Source organism: Chanodichthys erythropterus, chromosome 9, assembly GCF_024489055.1.
Source record: "Chanodichthys erythropterus isolate Z2021 chromosome 9, ASM2448905v1, whole genome shotgun sequence".
Taxonomy (NCBI): Eukaryota; Metazoa; Chordata; class Actinopteri; order Cypriniformes; family Xenocyprididae; genus Chanodichthys; species Chanodichthys erythropterus.
This window is the reverse complement of record NC_090229.1, coordinates 2,771,049-2,787,230: the sequence shown is the minus strand read 5'-3', so window position 1 is coordinate 2,787,230 and position 16,182 is coordinate 2,771,049. Positions and strand designations below refer to the sequence as shown.

The 16,182-nt window shown below is 44.6% G+C and overlaps 1 protein-coding gene across 5 annotated transcripts in view; it reads right to left on the bottom strand.

The window, feature by feature from the left end:
• Positions 1–16,182, bottom strand: part of sema6a (sema domain, transmembrane domain (TM), and cytoplasmic domain, (semaphorin) 6A) — an 80,697-nt gene that overhangs the window by 47,479 nt on the left and 17,036 nt on the right. The window lies entirely within an intron of this gene.

Sequence of the window (16,182 nt, the reverse complement as noted above, 5' to 3'; positions counted from 1 at the left end):
GAGCGACAGCCTGTAATTAATTAAAGCAGTGCTTGACGAGCTGCCCTGTAATTGAAATGCCAGTAAATGATGTTTGTGCCCCTCCTACAGAGAAAGTCACTCATGTTAATAAACTAGAGGCTGGTAAACATGATATTGACCAGCGCAGATGAATGAAACCAACGCAGGAGTCATTTCTGTGAGGCAGATTTTACTAGGAAAGGGCCGAACGCAGAGACAATTCATCTGTTCTTCTTCATGTGCTGCTGAATAAATAACTCCTGCTGCTTCTGTCACACAGATCATTCGAGAAGGAGCCCGACGACAGCGTTTAAATATCACAACCTTTTCCATTCCTGCCAATCAGTGGAGAGTGACCGATCAAAATGACAGACAGAATCATCTGCACACAAACACAGAGAGAATCACACGAGTTAAAATATAGTGGCGTCTGAAGGCGTTTCATAACTTCAAAAAGATTAAAACAGAATTTGATAAAAAAAAAAAACATTAAAGTGTATTTCATAGGGCTCTACAGTATATGCAGCTGCTATTTATCAAAGCTTGTTTCTGCCATTAAATAAAAAATTGCAACTTTATCTCACAATTCTGACTTCTTTTCAAAATTGCGAGATATAAAGTCAGAATATTTTTACTCGCAATGGTGAGTTTTATCATGTAATTCTGACTTTATATCTCGCAATTCCGACTTTATATCATGCAGTTCCGACTTTATAACTCGCAATTCTGAATTTATCTCCAAATTTTGACTTTCTCTCGCAATTCCGACTCTATATCATGCAATTCTGACTTTATAACTTGCAATTCCGACTTTATAACTCGCAATTCCGACTTTATAACTCGCAATTCTGAATTTATCTCCAAATTTTGACTTTCTCTCGCAATTCCGACTCTATATCATGCAATTCTGACTTTATAACTCGCAATTCCGACTTTATAACTCGCGATAACGACTTTATATCTCGTGATTCTGACTTTATAACTCGCAATTCCGACTTTATAACTCGCGATATCGACTTTATATCTCGTGATTCTGACTTTATAACTCGCAATTCCGACTATATAACTCGCAATTCTGACTTTATAACTCGCAATTCTGACTTTATAACTCGCAATTCTGACTTTATATCACGCAATTCCGACTTTATATCACGCAATTCCGACTTTATAACTCGCAATTCCGACTTTATAACTCGCAATTCCGACTTTATATGTCACAATTCTGACTTTATATCTCGCAATTCTGACTTTATATCTCACAATTCCAACTTTATATCTCGTGATTCTGACTTTATATCTCGCGATTCCTACTTTATATCTCGCAATTCTGACTCTATAACTCGCAATTCCGACTTTATATCTCACAATTCTGACTTTATATCTCGCAATTCTGACTTTATATCTCACAATTCCGACTTTATATCACGCAATTCTGACTCTATAACTCGCGATTCCTACTTTATATCTCGTGATTCTGACTTTATATGTCACAATTCTGACTTTATTTCTCGCAATTCCGACTTTATATCTCACAATTCTGACTTTATATCTTGTAATTCTGACTTTATATCTCACAATTCCGACTTTATAACTCGCAATTCTGACTTTATAACTTGCAATTCCGACTTTATAACTCGCAATTCTGACTTTATATCTCACAATTCTGACTTTATATCTTGCAATTCTGACTTTATATCTCACAATTCCGACTTTATAACTCGCAATTCTGACTTTATAACTTGCAATTCCGACTTTATAACTCGCAATTCTGACTTTATATCTCACAATTCTGACTTTATATCTTGCAATTCTGACTTTATATCTCACAATTCCGACTTTATAACTCGCAATTCTGACTTTATAACTTGCAATTCTGACTCTATAACTCGCAATTCCGACTTTATATCTTGCAATTCCGACACTATATCATGCAATTCTGACTTTATAAATCGCAATTCCGACTTCATAACTCGCAATTCCGACTTTATAACTCGCAATTCCGACTTTATAACTCGCAATTCTGACTTTATAACTCGCAATTCTGACTTTATAACTCGCAATTCCGACTTTATATCACGCAATTCCGACTTTATAACTCGCAATTCCGACTTTATAACTCGCAATTCTGACTCTATATATCACGCAATTCCGACTTTATAACTCGCAATTCCGACTTTATAACTCGCAATTCTGACTTTATAACTCGCAATATCGACTTTATATCTCGAGATTCCGACTTTATATCTCGCAATTCCGACTTTATAAATCGCAATTCCCTTTATAACTCGCAATTTCGACTTTATATCTCACAATTCCAACTTTATATCTCGTGATTCTGACTTTATATCTCGCGATTCCTACTTTATATCTCGCAATTCTGACTCTATAACTCGCAATTCCGACTTTATATCTCACAATTCTGACTTTATATCTCGCAATTCTGACTTTATATCTCACAATTCCGACTTTATATCACGCAATTCTGACTCTATAACTCGCGATTCCTACTTTATATCTCGTGATTCTGACTTTATATGTCACAATTCTGACTTTATTTCTCGCAATTCCGACTTTATATCTCACAATTCTGACTTTATATCTTGTAATTCTGACTTTATATCTCACAATTCCGACTTTATAACTCGCAATTCTGACTTTATAACTTGCAATTCCGACTTTATAACTCGCAATTCTGACTTTATATCTCACAATTCTGACTTTATATCTTGCAATTCTGACTTTATATCTCACAATTCCGACTTTATAACTCGCAATTCTGACTTTATATCTCACAATTCCGACTTTATAACTCGCAATTCTGACTTTATATCTCACAATTCTGACTTTATATCTTGCAATTCTGACTTTATATCTCACAATTCCGACTTTATAACTCGCAATTCTGACTTTATAACTTGCAATTCTGACTCTATAACTCGCAATTCCGACTTTATATCTTGCAATTCCGACACTATATCATGCAATTCTGACTTTATAAATCGCAATTCCGACTTCATAACTCGCAATTCCGACTTTATAACTCGCAATTCCGACTTTATAACTCGCAATTCTGACTTTATAACTCGCGATATCGACTTTATATCTCGTGATTCCTACTTTATATCTCGCAATTCTGACTCTATAACTCGCAATTCCGACTTTATATCACGCAATTCCGACTTTATAACTCGCAATTCTGACTTTATAACTCGCAATTCCGACTTTATATCACGCAATTCCGACTTTATAACTCGCAATTCCGACTTTATAACTCGCAATTCTGACTTTATAACTCGCAATATCGACTTTATATCTCGAGATTCCGACTTTATATCTCGCAATTCCGACTTTATAAATCGCAATTCCCTTTATAACTCGCAATTTCGACTTTATAACTCGCAATTCTGACTTTATAACTCGCAATATCATCTTTATATCTCGTGATTCCGACTTCATATCTTGCGATTCCGACTTTATATCTCGCGATTCCGACTTTATATCTCGCGATTCTGACTTTATATCTCGCGACTTTATAACTTTATAATCTTTTTTTTTTTCAGAATTGTGAGATAAATACATTTTTTTTTTTTATGCCGGAAACAAGCTACCATAGTTCCCTTTCGATACTTCACTCGTACTGCGTATGGGGAAAGGTCTCCCTTTTTCCCCGCTGCTGAAGCCTTTTTCAATAACGCAGTGTAACTGCACCGTCATTGGTTCACTCATAGACAAGTTGTTGAACCAATGGCGGCGCGGCATAGCTGCGCGGCCTATGGCGACAAAGCGCGCGAATATTCCCGCCGAAATGGGCGGGGTATAGGGCTATATAAGCAGGCGTTTCGCCATAGGATTTCAGTGTTTTCTCCTTCAGCGACGACATCTACTTCTCTTCGCTGATCTCCGCCTGAAGCCGAAGAAGCTCGCCGCCTTCTGCTCTCGCCGCCGTCTGAAGAGGCTCCCGCAGCGGACTCGCCTGGACTCGCCGGTGGAAGAAAGCGCCGGCGCCCTCGCGGACTGCAGCTTCTAGCGCCGTCGCCGAGCCGCCGCCTCCCGCTTCCCGCTTCCGGCCGCTTCCTGTGCGTCCCCTGCCGCCATCCGGCGCGCCGCCTGAGAGCTTCATCCGCGGCTTAAACGCCGCTCTAAAAGAGCGATTTCCCAGCGGTTTTCACCGCTTTAAGAGCTTCCGCGGCCCTCGCCGCTCTAAAAGAGCCACCCAATTGCCGTTTTCACGGCAGCGGCGTCTCACGATGCCCCGCCACTCATGTGGTACTTGCAGGGCCCCCCTGCACGACGACGATGGACACAGCGAGTGTGTCGCTTGCCTGGGCAAGCCCCACGCAGACGGCGCGCTCGCTGGAGACTCATGCCCGCACTGCGAGTGTATGAGTCTCGCTTCCCTGCGCTCGCGCGGGTCGCCTTCTTCACTGAGGGCGATCTCGCCGCTCGCGCCCTCCCGTCTCCTTCCTCCCGCGGTCCGGCGAGGAAAAGACAGCGGGGTAGAGCGACTCAGCGCCAGGAGTTGAGCGAGCTCACGCCGGCCCAGCCCCCGCGTGCCTCGCCCTCTCCTCCCAGGGAACTCTCTCCAGTTCTGTTCTCTCGCCCTGAGCAGCGTCCCTCCGCAGAAGCGAGTGACCTCGTCTCATTCGGGGGAACAGACGACGAACAAGACGACTCCATGTCTCTTGCGGCTTCCGAAGCGGAAGGATGGGCTGGCGAGCCGGAAGACCCCGCTCCACCGCCTCCCTTGGAACCCATCGAGCATGGCCAGGGCATGGATGCCGAGCTCTTCCGCATCCTGTCTAGAGCCGTTGAAGAGCTGGACCTCGAGTGGGCCCCTCCAGAGGAGCCGTCTCGCAGCCGCCTGGACGAATGGTTTCTGCCAGGCCGCCGCCAAGCACCTCGCCAGCGTTCAGCGCCCTTCTTTCCTGAGGTCCACGAAGAGCTGACGAAGTCGTGGCGCGCTCCTTACTCTGCCCGCCTCCACACTACGCACCGCTCCGCCCTCACCGCCGTCGACGGCGCCGAGGAGAAGGGATACGCAGCGCTTGCCACCCCTAGATGAAGCGGTGGCTGCTCACCTCTGTCCTCCCGCGGCTGTGGGTTGGAAGACGAAGAGGGCCCTTCCTTCCAAGCCCTGTCGGACCACCTCTACTCTGGCTGGACGGGCTTACACCTCGGCGGGCCAAGCTGCCTCTGCGCTCCACACCATGGCCATATTTCAAGCATTCCAGGCCAAACTCCTCCGCTCTCTGGATGAGTCTGGAATCGACGCGCCAGCCTTCAAAGATCTCCGCAGCGCCACGGATCTTGCCCTGCGAGCTACGAAGGCTACGGCCCAGGCCATCGGTCGTTCCATGGCCAGCCTGGTCGTGTTGGAGCGCCACCTGTGGCTCAACCTAACGGAGATCAAAGACCTAGACAAGACGGCCTCTCTTAGACGCCCCGGTCTCGCCTTCTGGTCTCTTCGGGCCTGCAGTGGATGGCTTCACTGAGCGCTTTACTGCCGCGCAGAAATCGTCTCAGGCTATGAGGCATTTCTTGCCTAAGCGCTCCAGCTCCGCTTCTGCGTCTAGCCGCCCCAGGACTGCGCCGGCTCAGCAGAACAAACCAGCCCCACCTGCAACACAGGCAGCGCCGCCCCAGGAGCATCGCCAGCGCCGCCGCGCCCTGCGAAGCGCCCTCCCTTCCCGAGGCGCCAGGGACCCCGGCCCAGGATTGTGCTGGACCCGGTGCCTCCGAAGTCGTCCTGATTCGTCGGACAGGAAGAGGATGGGGGACCGTCCCGTTACGACCGGACCACCCCAAAAGCTCCCACGGGTAATTTCCCCTCCGCCTCGTTTATTTCCGGGCGTGGGAAACATACTCCAAGTGACAGCTGGGCCCACACCTGTTGCGCCCACTCCAAACGCCGTTTTCACGGCGGACAAATTTTACCTCATCACAAAAAGAGCAAATTTCCTCTTCCACCCCTCGCGGTGTACGACCCTCTCAACGGCGGTCTGTCACCCAACATTATTCAACCCCTAGCCACTCGGGCCGAGGCCTGGCAGGCCATCCCCGATGTGTCAGAATGGGTCATGGGGATCGTAAACCAGGGCTACTCGCTCCAGTTTGCACGACGGCCCCCGCTTCGCCGGGGTGCTTCAAACATCGGTCAATCCGGACGACGCTCATGTCCTCCGGGCCGAAGTCATGTCGTTGCTGGAAAAAGGAGCTGTGGAAATGGTTCCTCCGTCAGAGAGCGAGACAGGCTTTTACAGCCGCTACTTTCTGGTCCCCAAAAGGATGGCGGTCTCAGACCCATCCTAGACCTCAGGCTTTTGGATCACTCCCTCACGAGACGGAAGTTCAAAATGCTGACGCTGAAGCAGATCCTCGCGCACATTTGCCCCGAGGACTGGTTCTGCTCGCTGGACCTGAAGGATGCGTATTTTCACATCCAGATAGCCCCCGTCACAGACGATTCTTGAGATTCGCATACGAAGGGGTGGCATACCAATATACGGTCCTGCCCTTCGGGCTGTCTCTGGCTCCCCGCACTTTCACCAAGTGCATGGACGCGGCGCTTTCCCCTCTGAGACAGATGGGAATCCGGGTTCTGAATTATCTCGACGACTGGCTCATCTTAGCCCGTTCACGAGACGAGCTGGAACGCCACAGATCCGTGCTCCTCAGCCATCTACAATGCCTGGGTCTCAGGGTCCAACTTAGCCAAGAGCTCGCTATGCCCCACTCAACGAATCTCGTTTCTGGGAGCAGTTTTCGACTCGGTCCGTATGACGGCAGTAGTCTCGCCAGAGCGCGCCCTGGCAATTCAGCAGCTCACGGCATCTGTCACGAACAAAGCCTATCTCCCTCTGAAGTTTTTCCAGAGGCTGCTAGGGCTGATGGCTTCCGCCTCCCGGTGCTGCAGCTAGGCCTTCTTCGGATGCGGCCTCTTCAGTACTGGTTGAAGTTCCGGGTTCCTCCCCAGCGCATGGCGGCACGGCCGCCTATGTCTCAAGGTCAATCGGGCCTGTCTTCTAGCCCTGAAACCTTGGATGGATCCAGTATGGTTCCAACGCGGAGTCCCCTTACAGGCGGTCTCACGGAGGACGGTGCTCTCAACAGACGCCTCCAACTTGGGCTGGGGCGCTGTGTGCGAGGGCAGACCGGCCTTCGGCTCGTGGAGCCACGAGGAAAGCCATTTACACATCAACTGTCTAGAGATGCTAGCAGTGATGAAAGCCCTTCAGTTCTTTCAGGCTTACTTGACGGGACGTCATGTTCTAGTTCGGTCAGACAGTATGACGGTGGTGTCATACCTGAACCACCAAGGCGGTCTTTCGTCCAGCCGCTTATGCGCTCTGGCGAAACGTCTGCTGGAATGGGCTCTTCCGAGGCTTCAGTCGCTCAGAGCGACTCATGTTCCTGGCAGGAACAATCTGGGTGCGGACATGTTGTCACGGAGCAACATCCCCTCCGACGAGTGGATGCTCTACCCCCAAGTGGTCCTCACGATCTGGGAGTTCTTCGGGAAGGCAGAGGTAGACCTCTTCGCCTCAGAAGACAACTCTCATTGCCCAACATTTTTCTCGAAGGAAGTAGATGCTCTGGCCCACACATGGCCCAGCACGCTCCTTTATGCTTTCCCTCCGATCGCACTGATCCCCCAGGTCATCAGGCGTATCAGAGAAGACCAGCACAGAGTCCTTCTGGTGGCCCCGCTCTGGAGGAACCAGGTTTGGTCCTCAGAGCTATTCAGGCTCTCTCTAAGAGCCCCGTGGCCGATTCCCCTGAGACGGGACCTCCTCTCTCAGGCAAACAGAACAATCTGGCACCCACAGCCGCAGCTCTGGGCTCTGCACCTCTGGTCCCTCGATGGGAGCCGACTAGCCTCCCCGAGGACGTCCTAAATACCATTTCTCAGGCTAGAGCCCCATCTACGAGGCGCCTCTACGACCAGAAGTGGTCAGTCTTTGTTGATTGGTGTTCAACACGCAACATAGACCCTGTGGAGAGTGACGTATCTTCCATACTGTCTTTCCTCCAAGAACGCTTGGAAATGGGGCGCTCCCCTTCCACGCTTAAGGTTTACGTAGCAGCCATTGCAGCGTTCCACGCTCCTATTGCTGGCCAATCGGTGGGACGAAACGGGCTCGTGATCCGTTTTTTGAGAGGTGCTAGGCGTTTGAATCCTCCTCGCCCTCTCACTATTCCCTCCTGGGACCTCTCGTTGGTCCTCAGGGCCTTGAAAGGAGCCCCATTTGAACCAATGGGTTCAGCCGACCTCAGGCCCCTAACGCTAAAACCGCTCTGCTACTAGCACTAGCATCGGTAAAGCGTGTTGGCGATTTGCAGGCCCTCTCCGTGAACCCTGCGTGCCTCGAATTCGGGCCTGGTGACTCTAAGGTCGTTCTGAAACCTAGGCATGGCTACGTCCCTAAAGTGCTCTCAACTCCGTTTAGAGCTCAGGTCATCTCGCTCTCTGCTCTTCCTCCCTCGGCGGACGAACCAGAGCTGCAGCTACTCTGCCCAGTCAGGGCATTGAGGACCTACATAGACCGATCACAGTCTTTCAGACAGTCAGATCAGCTCTTTGTTTGTTTTGGCGGCCGCACCAAAGGGTCTCCGGTCTCGAAACAACGCATTTCCCGTTGGATAGTGGATGCTATTAACCTGTGCTACTCCTCACTGGGCACTAATTGCCCCATAGGAGTCAGGGGCCCACTCCACTAGAGGAATGGCTTCCTCGTGGGCTTGGTCCAACGGAGTTTCCATCCAAGACATCTGTGAGGCGGCCGGCTGGTCTTCGCCGTCCACCTTTGTCAGGTTCTATCACCTCGATGTCCCGACCTTACAAGCTCGGGTCCTGTCGGTGTGATTAGCGGCTTCCAACAGGTCCCGCTTCACGCCACCATAGGAAGTATCTTCCTTCAGTGTAACCATGGGTTCGGTTAGGCTTTGCCTCCGCTTGTCCTTTTTGCCCACCTCTGGGTGGCCAAATGCAAAGCTATATCGTTCCCAGCCGTGGCACGGCGTGGTTGAATTCGTTCCCCATACGCAGTACGAGTGAAGTATCGAAAGGGGAACGTGCTCGTTTACTAACGTAACCTCGGTTCCCTGAGATACGGAACGAGTACTGCGTCACTTGCCGTGCCACGAGGCTGCGGCTCAGGGTCGTCGCTTCAGTCGATTGACACTGAAATCCTATGGCGAAACGCCTGCTTATATAGCCCTATACCCCGCCCATTTCGGCGGGAATATTCGCGCGCTTTGTCGCCATAGGCCGCGCAGCTATGCCGCGCCGCCATTGGTTCAACAACTTGTCTATGAGTGAACCAATGACGGTGCAGTTACACTGCGTTATTGAAAAAGGCTTCAGCAGCGGGGAAAAAGGGAGACCTTTCCCCATACGCAGTACTCGTTCCGTATCTCAGGGAACCGAGGTTACGTTAGTAACCGAGTACGTTATTAGATCAGTCAGATGACAGAAAAACCACCATCTGCTTCATAAACGTGGCCAATGGCAACTATATAGTGATAAAGAGAGAAAGATGCGACAGAAGCGATCGCTCTGAATACACTGAGGATTCAAACTCAAATTAGTATCAATATTAAATGAACTGTAGCTGAAATTGCAAACAGAAGTGAAGTTGTGTTTTTTCCATTTATTCCTTCGACTCGACTCTCGGGTTTCTAAGTGTTTGTGTTTTCAGCAGGAGAAAAACACCACAAACACGAACACTGCGACAGACAACCTCGTGTGATGATGTCTAATCATTGACTCACGAGAAGCATCTCATGCGCAGCACGCTAAAGCTAATGTTTGGGAAGACACACGGACCTGCACGTCGTTACAGCTCCTCTTAATTGGATACAATGCTTTAAAGACTGGCAGTCACTCACCCTCATCTCAGTTAAGCCTCGCTAATCAGCAGCTCAGCGGACGAGAACAACACGAGCAGAACCATAAACTCCCTCGACACGCGCTTACAGACACATTCAGAAACTACAACCTGATCAGACGAGAAGGTCTCGCACTGAAAGACAGCCATATCAGACTAATTACTAGTAATTAAATGTTAATGTTAACTGAAAACATATATATAAAAAACCTTAACCCAGCTAACAAAAATATGCTCTAAGAATGTTTTGCTACCATTATTGTTATTTCTGAATTTTCTCTGAATGTTCAATACGTTTTTTTAAATGTCTGAAATGAAAACTCAAAACTATTAAATCAAATTTAGAGAGCTCTTTGTACCATTAAAACATCCTGCAAGTTTGGTAACTTAAAACGTATTTAATCAAGTGCCAAAAATGGCTCATTTTGATATTGTGGGATCTATGATGTCACACGGGCAAATACATTTGCATATGCCCACCTCCAGAGCAAGACAGCAACGAATACTTATACATCATCACATCATAGGCCCCGCCCACTAGTACCACAGGCCCGCCCACTTGCATTCAGTCACTTAACAGCTGACATTTGCCTTCGCGTCAAAAGCAAATAGAAATCATTATAATAACTGATGCTGTCTACACTGAGAAAATATACAGATGCGCTTGAGCATACGAATAATGTTTTCAAAACTCTCGTGCAATAGCGAGCGGGCGTTGATGCTGTTTCCTATGCAGTGACGTTAGCCAATCATAACAGTGGGCGTTTACTGACAAGCCTTAAAGGAGCCGTGCCTTAAAAACGGATCAATTCAGACAGATGGTCAGATTAAAGGCAGGGTAGGCAAAAAATTTTGTTCCAAATTTGTTTAAACTTTCTATATATATCCATGCATAATTAAAATGTAAGAACTCTGATAAAAAGAGTATAAAAATCGAGTGACTCTAGACCGTTTAATCTGTATTTAACACAGCTCATTATTTCCATCCGGGACGAAACGTAGGATTGGCTTAGGCGACTGTCACTCTCTCGCAACCATGGCAACCACCCTTTTGACACACATGACCTGCCCACTTGCGCGCGCACGTTTGATTTGGGGAATTCAAGAGGCACGCGATCCTAGGAATACCAAAACAATGGCAGAGAAACAGCAAGCAAAATTCACAGTACCGGCCTATGCAGTTAGTGAAGGCAAACCAGGCAAAAAAAGGAAGACAGTAACAGTACAAGAAAAGGCAATGAACAAAAAGCCTTTGGATAAACAAAGAAATAAAACGAGTTAATATCGGCGTGGCTTTCCAGCGATGGCGAGAACTGAGAGCAGGATTGTGCACAGTTTGCACGCATGCATCAATCGGCATTTATCATATATGCATCATATAACAGTGGCAGGTCCCGAGGCAGGCGCGCATAACCGCGGCAGCTCCAGTGGCAGCTCCCCCTGCCACGCAAAGATTTTACTCCCTCTCAACTGAGGGAACTCAAGGGGCTGAAAAGTGACTCCTTGATGGCTTTATTTCTGCTGGACAGGTAAATCTTTCTTTTTGTATTTTGATCATACATATTTTTTTGTTTATTTGTTCATGAAGCATGTGTCATTAGCACACGTAGCTGCGTAATATAGCTAACATAACATTACTTAGCGAGCCGTAGTAGAGACGATAAATAATCTATAGGCCTAGCTCAAGATGATAGCTATAGTGTTGAATTGTGCATAATTTTGCTTAAGATAACTAAATACATGTTTAACAGATAGTAGGCCTAACGTTACTCCGCATCTAGGAACTTTTCTTAGAACTATATTTACCCTCTGTCTAACTCTTTTACCATGTTCACCTGTAAGTTTACCTGCACGTTTTTTTCGCCTTTGTTTTGTTTTTATATTCTCTACCTATGTTTACTGATGTCTTTATCTTGTATCTGTGTGTGTCGTACACACTTTGTTGTATGTGTGTGTTATTATTTTGTCTGCAATGCAGTTGTGAGTTGATATTTGAGTGTATGTTACTCTGTTTCTCTGTAGAACAACGTATATGTTATGAATCTTAGACGAAATTCATCTTCATCACAGTGTAAATGATGGTAATGGAAAAACGTGTATCATGCAACCTGTTTTTAGCTTTGCCTTATAGATAACTAGCTCGTTAGCGAATCAAAAAATACATATTTTAAACTTTACCAATATCAATATGCTAGCTTGATAGTGAGTACTAAAATACATCTTGTTTGTTTATCTTCATAATTATAAAGTTATTTTTATTACATGTGATTCTGACAAGATGTCACTACATGCACTGTGCTCCTTCCTCTCCGCTCGTCTCAGGTAAATAATGCGTCTTCCAGCTCAGTGGTCGGAGTCGCGCGTTCATGCGTTTTGGGGGCGTGGCTTTGGAAGGAGCCCAGAAGGGAGGGGGTGGAGTGAATGGAAATAATGAGCTGTCTTTAAAACAGTCGTGAGAGGTCTACAGACACTCGATTTTTATACTTTCTTTTTCAGAGTACTTACATTTTAATTATGTATTGATATATAAATAAAGTTTAAACAAATTTTGAAAAAAAGTTTTTTTATACATTTTTTGCCTACCCTGCCTTTAATGAGGGTAGAAAATAAATGTTTTTCTGCATATGTATACATCAAGGAACATATTAAAATAATAAAAAGACTCATGACTCCTTTAAAATAACTATAGTATCTCAATGATGCTAAAATAACACCCGTTCACACAGGAGCTTCGCTCTCATATTTCTCTTTCTCCCGAGGGATTTCCACAGTGACGGCTGTTCAATATCTCATTTCTTTACTGCGTCAGAAGACGTTTGTGATGAGACACTCCTGATATCAGCTGTGTCATGTAATTTTTCTAATGGAGATTTCTCATTAATTTATCCTCTGGCATCATAGATCACAGATCTGTGCTTCTTTCAAAGGTTATGCTCAGAGTCATTGTCTCAATGTGGGAGAAAAGCATCTAAATTGAATTGTTGGGTTACGTGAGCCGCATACAGAGTTTACGGAGCAGCTCCGCTCGTTCATTAGAGCCTGTAATTTAATTTTACTCTTAGAATAATTGGTGCTAATTTGAGGCGCTCATGAGGAGAATATAGAAAGTGACGTAAAGAGACGGCGAGACGGAGAAAACGACAACAACAATAGCAGGAATCATTATTCAGGATGGAGGGAAATGATGCACCGTCTCCAGAGGAACATGTTACTGCTCAAAGCCAGTTTATACGGCACTCATCGTTCAGAGTGCTTTACATGGAGAAGAATCAATAAACATATATAGAAAAGGGCTCAGGAGACGTGGATGAGATCTCAGTTATTCTCAAAGATCCCTTCTACACGATGATATTGAACTCATATTGGATTTGCTGGATGACAAAATGATTTAAACTATAGTTAATCTAACCTAATTAAACTGCTACAAACACAAAATCAAGGTGCAATGTTATTTTGTTTTTACCATACAATGCTGTAGTATTTTTGTAGGCCAAAACCTGAAAAACAAGTTGCATTTTAGCACTTTTGTTAGTCTCAGAGCTCATTTTCTGCATTATTAATTCAAAAGGGTTTTTGTCGAGGGAACCAGGGTGATGCTACAACCTACGAAAATACTGTTGTTTACTAAAGGGGACTTATAATGCCTCTTTCACAAGATGTAATATCAGTCTCTGGTGTCTCCAGAATGTGTGTGTGAAGTTTCAGCTCAAAGATCATTTATTATAGCTTGTCAAATTTGCCTCTATTTGGGCGTGAGCAAAAACACACAGTTTTTGTGTGTGTCCCTTTAAATGCAAATGAGCTCCGCTTTCCAGAAGAGGGCGGAGCTTCAACAGCTCAACAACAACAAAGCCGGAGAATCTCACGCAGCCAAAATGAGGAAAGTGTTCAGCCTTACATTGTTCAAACCGGAGTCGACACTGATGGAGAGACTCAGGAAGAAGTTACAACTTTTAGACGTTTCTGAAGGGTTAGTGGATAAATTGATGTAGTTGCTGTGGAGTTGATTCAACCGCCGTCATGCAAAAAGTCTTCAAATAAAAAATGAACCCAATACTGGAGAAGCCGCATGAGAGATGCAGTACAAGGAGAAACAACAACACATGTGCAAAAGTCTTTACCCCCCCCCCTATATGAAGCGCCTGACAGAACCTTGATTTTCTCTCAGTTCAGACCTGATGCATGCAGAGATTGTATCTGGAGATTGCAGCCCATGGCCAGAGGTTCTGCCGGATCTTCCGGAGCCGTTCAGAGGTGTTGATGTGCTGGAATGGCTTTAACAGGAACCCGTTTCTCCCAGGAGCAAACGCTCCGACACAAAGAGACTCAAAGCTGTCAGCAACATCTCAGCGCTGAACGCCCGCCGCCAGGATTATGCTTCCTTTCAGATAAAACCCTCCGCTGCTGCAAAATAAACAGCAGCACTAAAGCAGCTTACGCTCCAGACGCCAGAAATTGCATTCTGATATCGCAAAGTGGAAGTTTTGACTTTAAAACAGCCCTTGAGGATTCCTGACGGAGAAAATGAGCATCAGCTCACCGTGAAAAATCATCCGAAGGCCTGGAGTGTTTGTGTGAGAAGAGCAGAACAAAGAGCCGTTATCACATCAGTGGCAGGGGAGCGTTCATTATAAACCTTCAGCCAACAATCATCCAATGTCTGACTGTTAAAGACTCGCTTCACTCAGAAATGATCATTCTGTCATCATTTAGACCTCTATAATCATCTACGCACTAGTCGCTTTTGCAAACTATTCTAACAGATCCAGGGAAAATGTTTTTAAATAAATACTCTAAAAATGCTGGGTTGAAAATGGACAAACCCAGTGATTGGGTTGTTTTGGTTAAATGTTTGACCCAACATGCTGTGTAGTTTTATTGAACTCAACTATTGTTTAAAAATGACTATATGTCTGGCTTAAAGTGAACCCAAAATTAAAAATTAGACATAATTACTAGAGGCAACAATAATAATCAAAAGGTAAACGTATATTAATAAGCAATTTAATAAATGTTTATTGTTTAATTATTATGCATTAAAATTATTAATAATGTCCAACCTATTTTGGGTTCATTTTAATCAAGAAATACAATAAATATTTTAAATAAAATTGCCCAACTGCTGGGTCAAAACAAACCAACTGCTGGGTTTGTCCATATTTAACCCAACTTGGGTTGTTTTTAACCAAAGCAATTTTTAGACAAAAGTTTGGAAACATTACTATTTTTAATGTGTTTGAAAGAAGTCTCTTCTGCTCATCAAGGCTGCATTTATTTGATGAAAAATACAGAAAAAACAGAAATATTTTTACTATTCAAAATAATGGTTTTCTATTTCAATAGATTTTAAAATATATTTTATTTCTGCAGATGCAAAGCTGAATTTTCAGCATCATTACTCCAGTCTTCAGTGTCACATGATCCTTCAGAAATCATTCTGATATGATGATTTATTATCAATGTTGGAAACAGTTGTGCTGATTAATATTTTTTTTATGACCTGTGATACTTTTTCTGGATTTTTTTTTTGAAGAATAAAAATCTAAAAAATAAAAAAAAGAACACTATTTATTTAAAATTGATATTTGTTTGTAACAATATATATTTAACTACCATTAAAAAAGTTTGAGTTCAGGGATGTGTTAAATTGATTAAAAAAAAGTGATAGTAAAGATTTATAATGTTATTGCTTTTTGAATAAATGCTGTTCTTTTTAACTTTTTGTTCATCAATGAATCCTGAAAATGTAGGAATGCACCGATATGAAAATTTTGGCCAATAACCGATAATTCTTTATATTTAAAAACCAATAACCGATATATTGGCCGATAAATCAAAATCCAAATTTTTATATAATTTTTGAGAGCCTGATTACAAAAACAAAAGTGTCACCATTAAAAGCCATGTCCCAAACACACAATTATAATATTATGTAGTTTATATGACAGACTTGTGCTGCACATGTTGAACTTAACTGTATTTTGCTTTTTGAAGTGATTTCAATCATATTTCAAGCAATTCAAAACCATCATGTGGACAGTGTGAATCTGAAGGAAATAATCCATTATTTATCAGCTTTAATGTATCGGCCAAATTTTCTTATCAGGCCGATAACATTAAAAATGAATATATATCGACAGATACCGATATGGTGGCCGATATATTGTGCATCGCTAGAAAAAAGTATCACAGGTTCCAATAAAATATTAATCAGCACAACCGTTTCCAGCATTGATAATAACTGAGCAGCAAATCATCATATCAGAATGATTTCTGAAGGATCATGTGACACTGA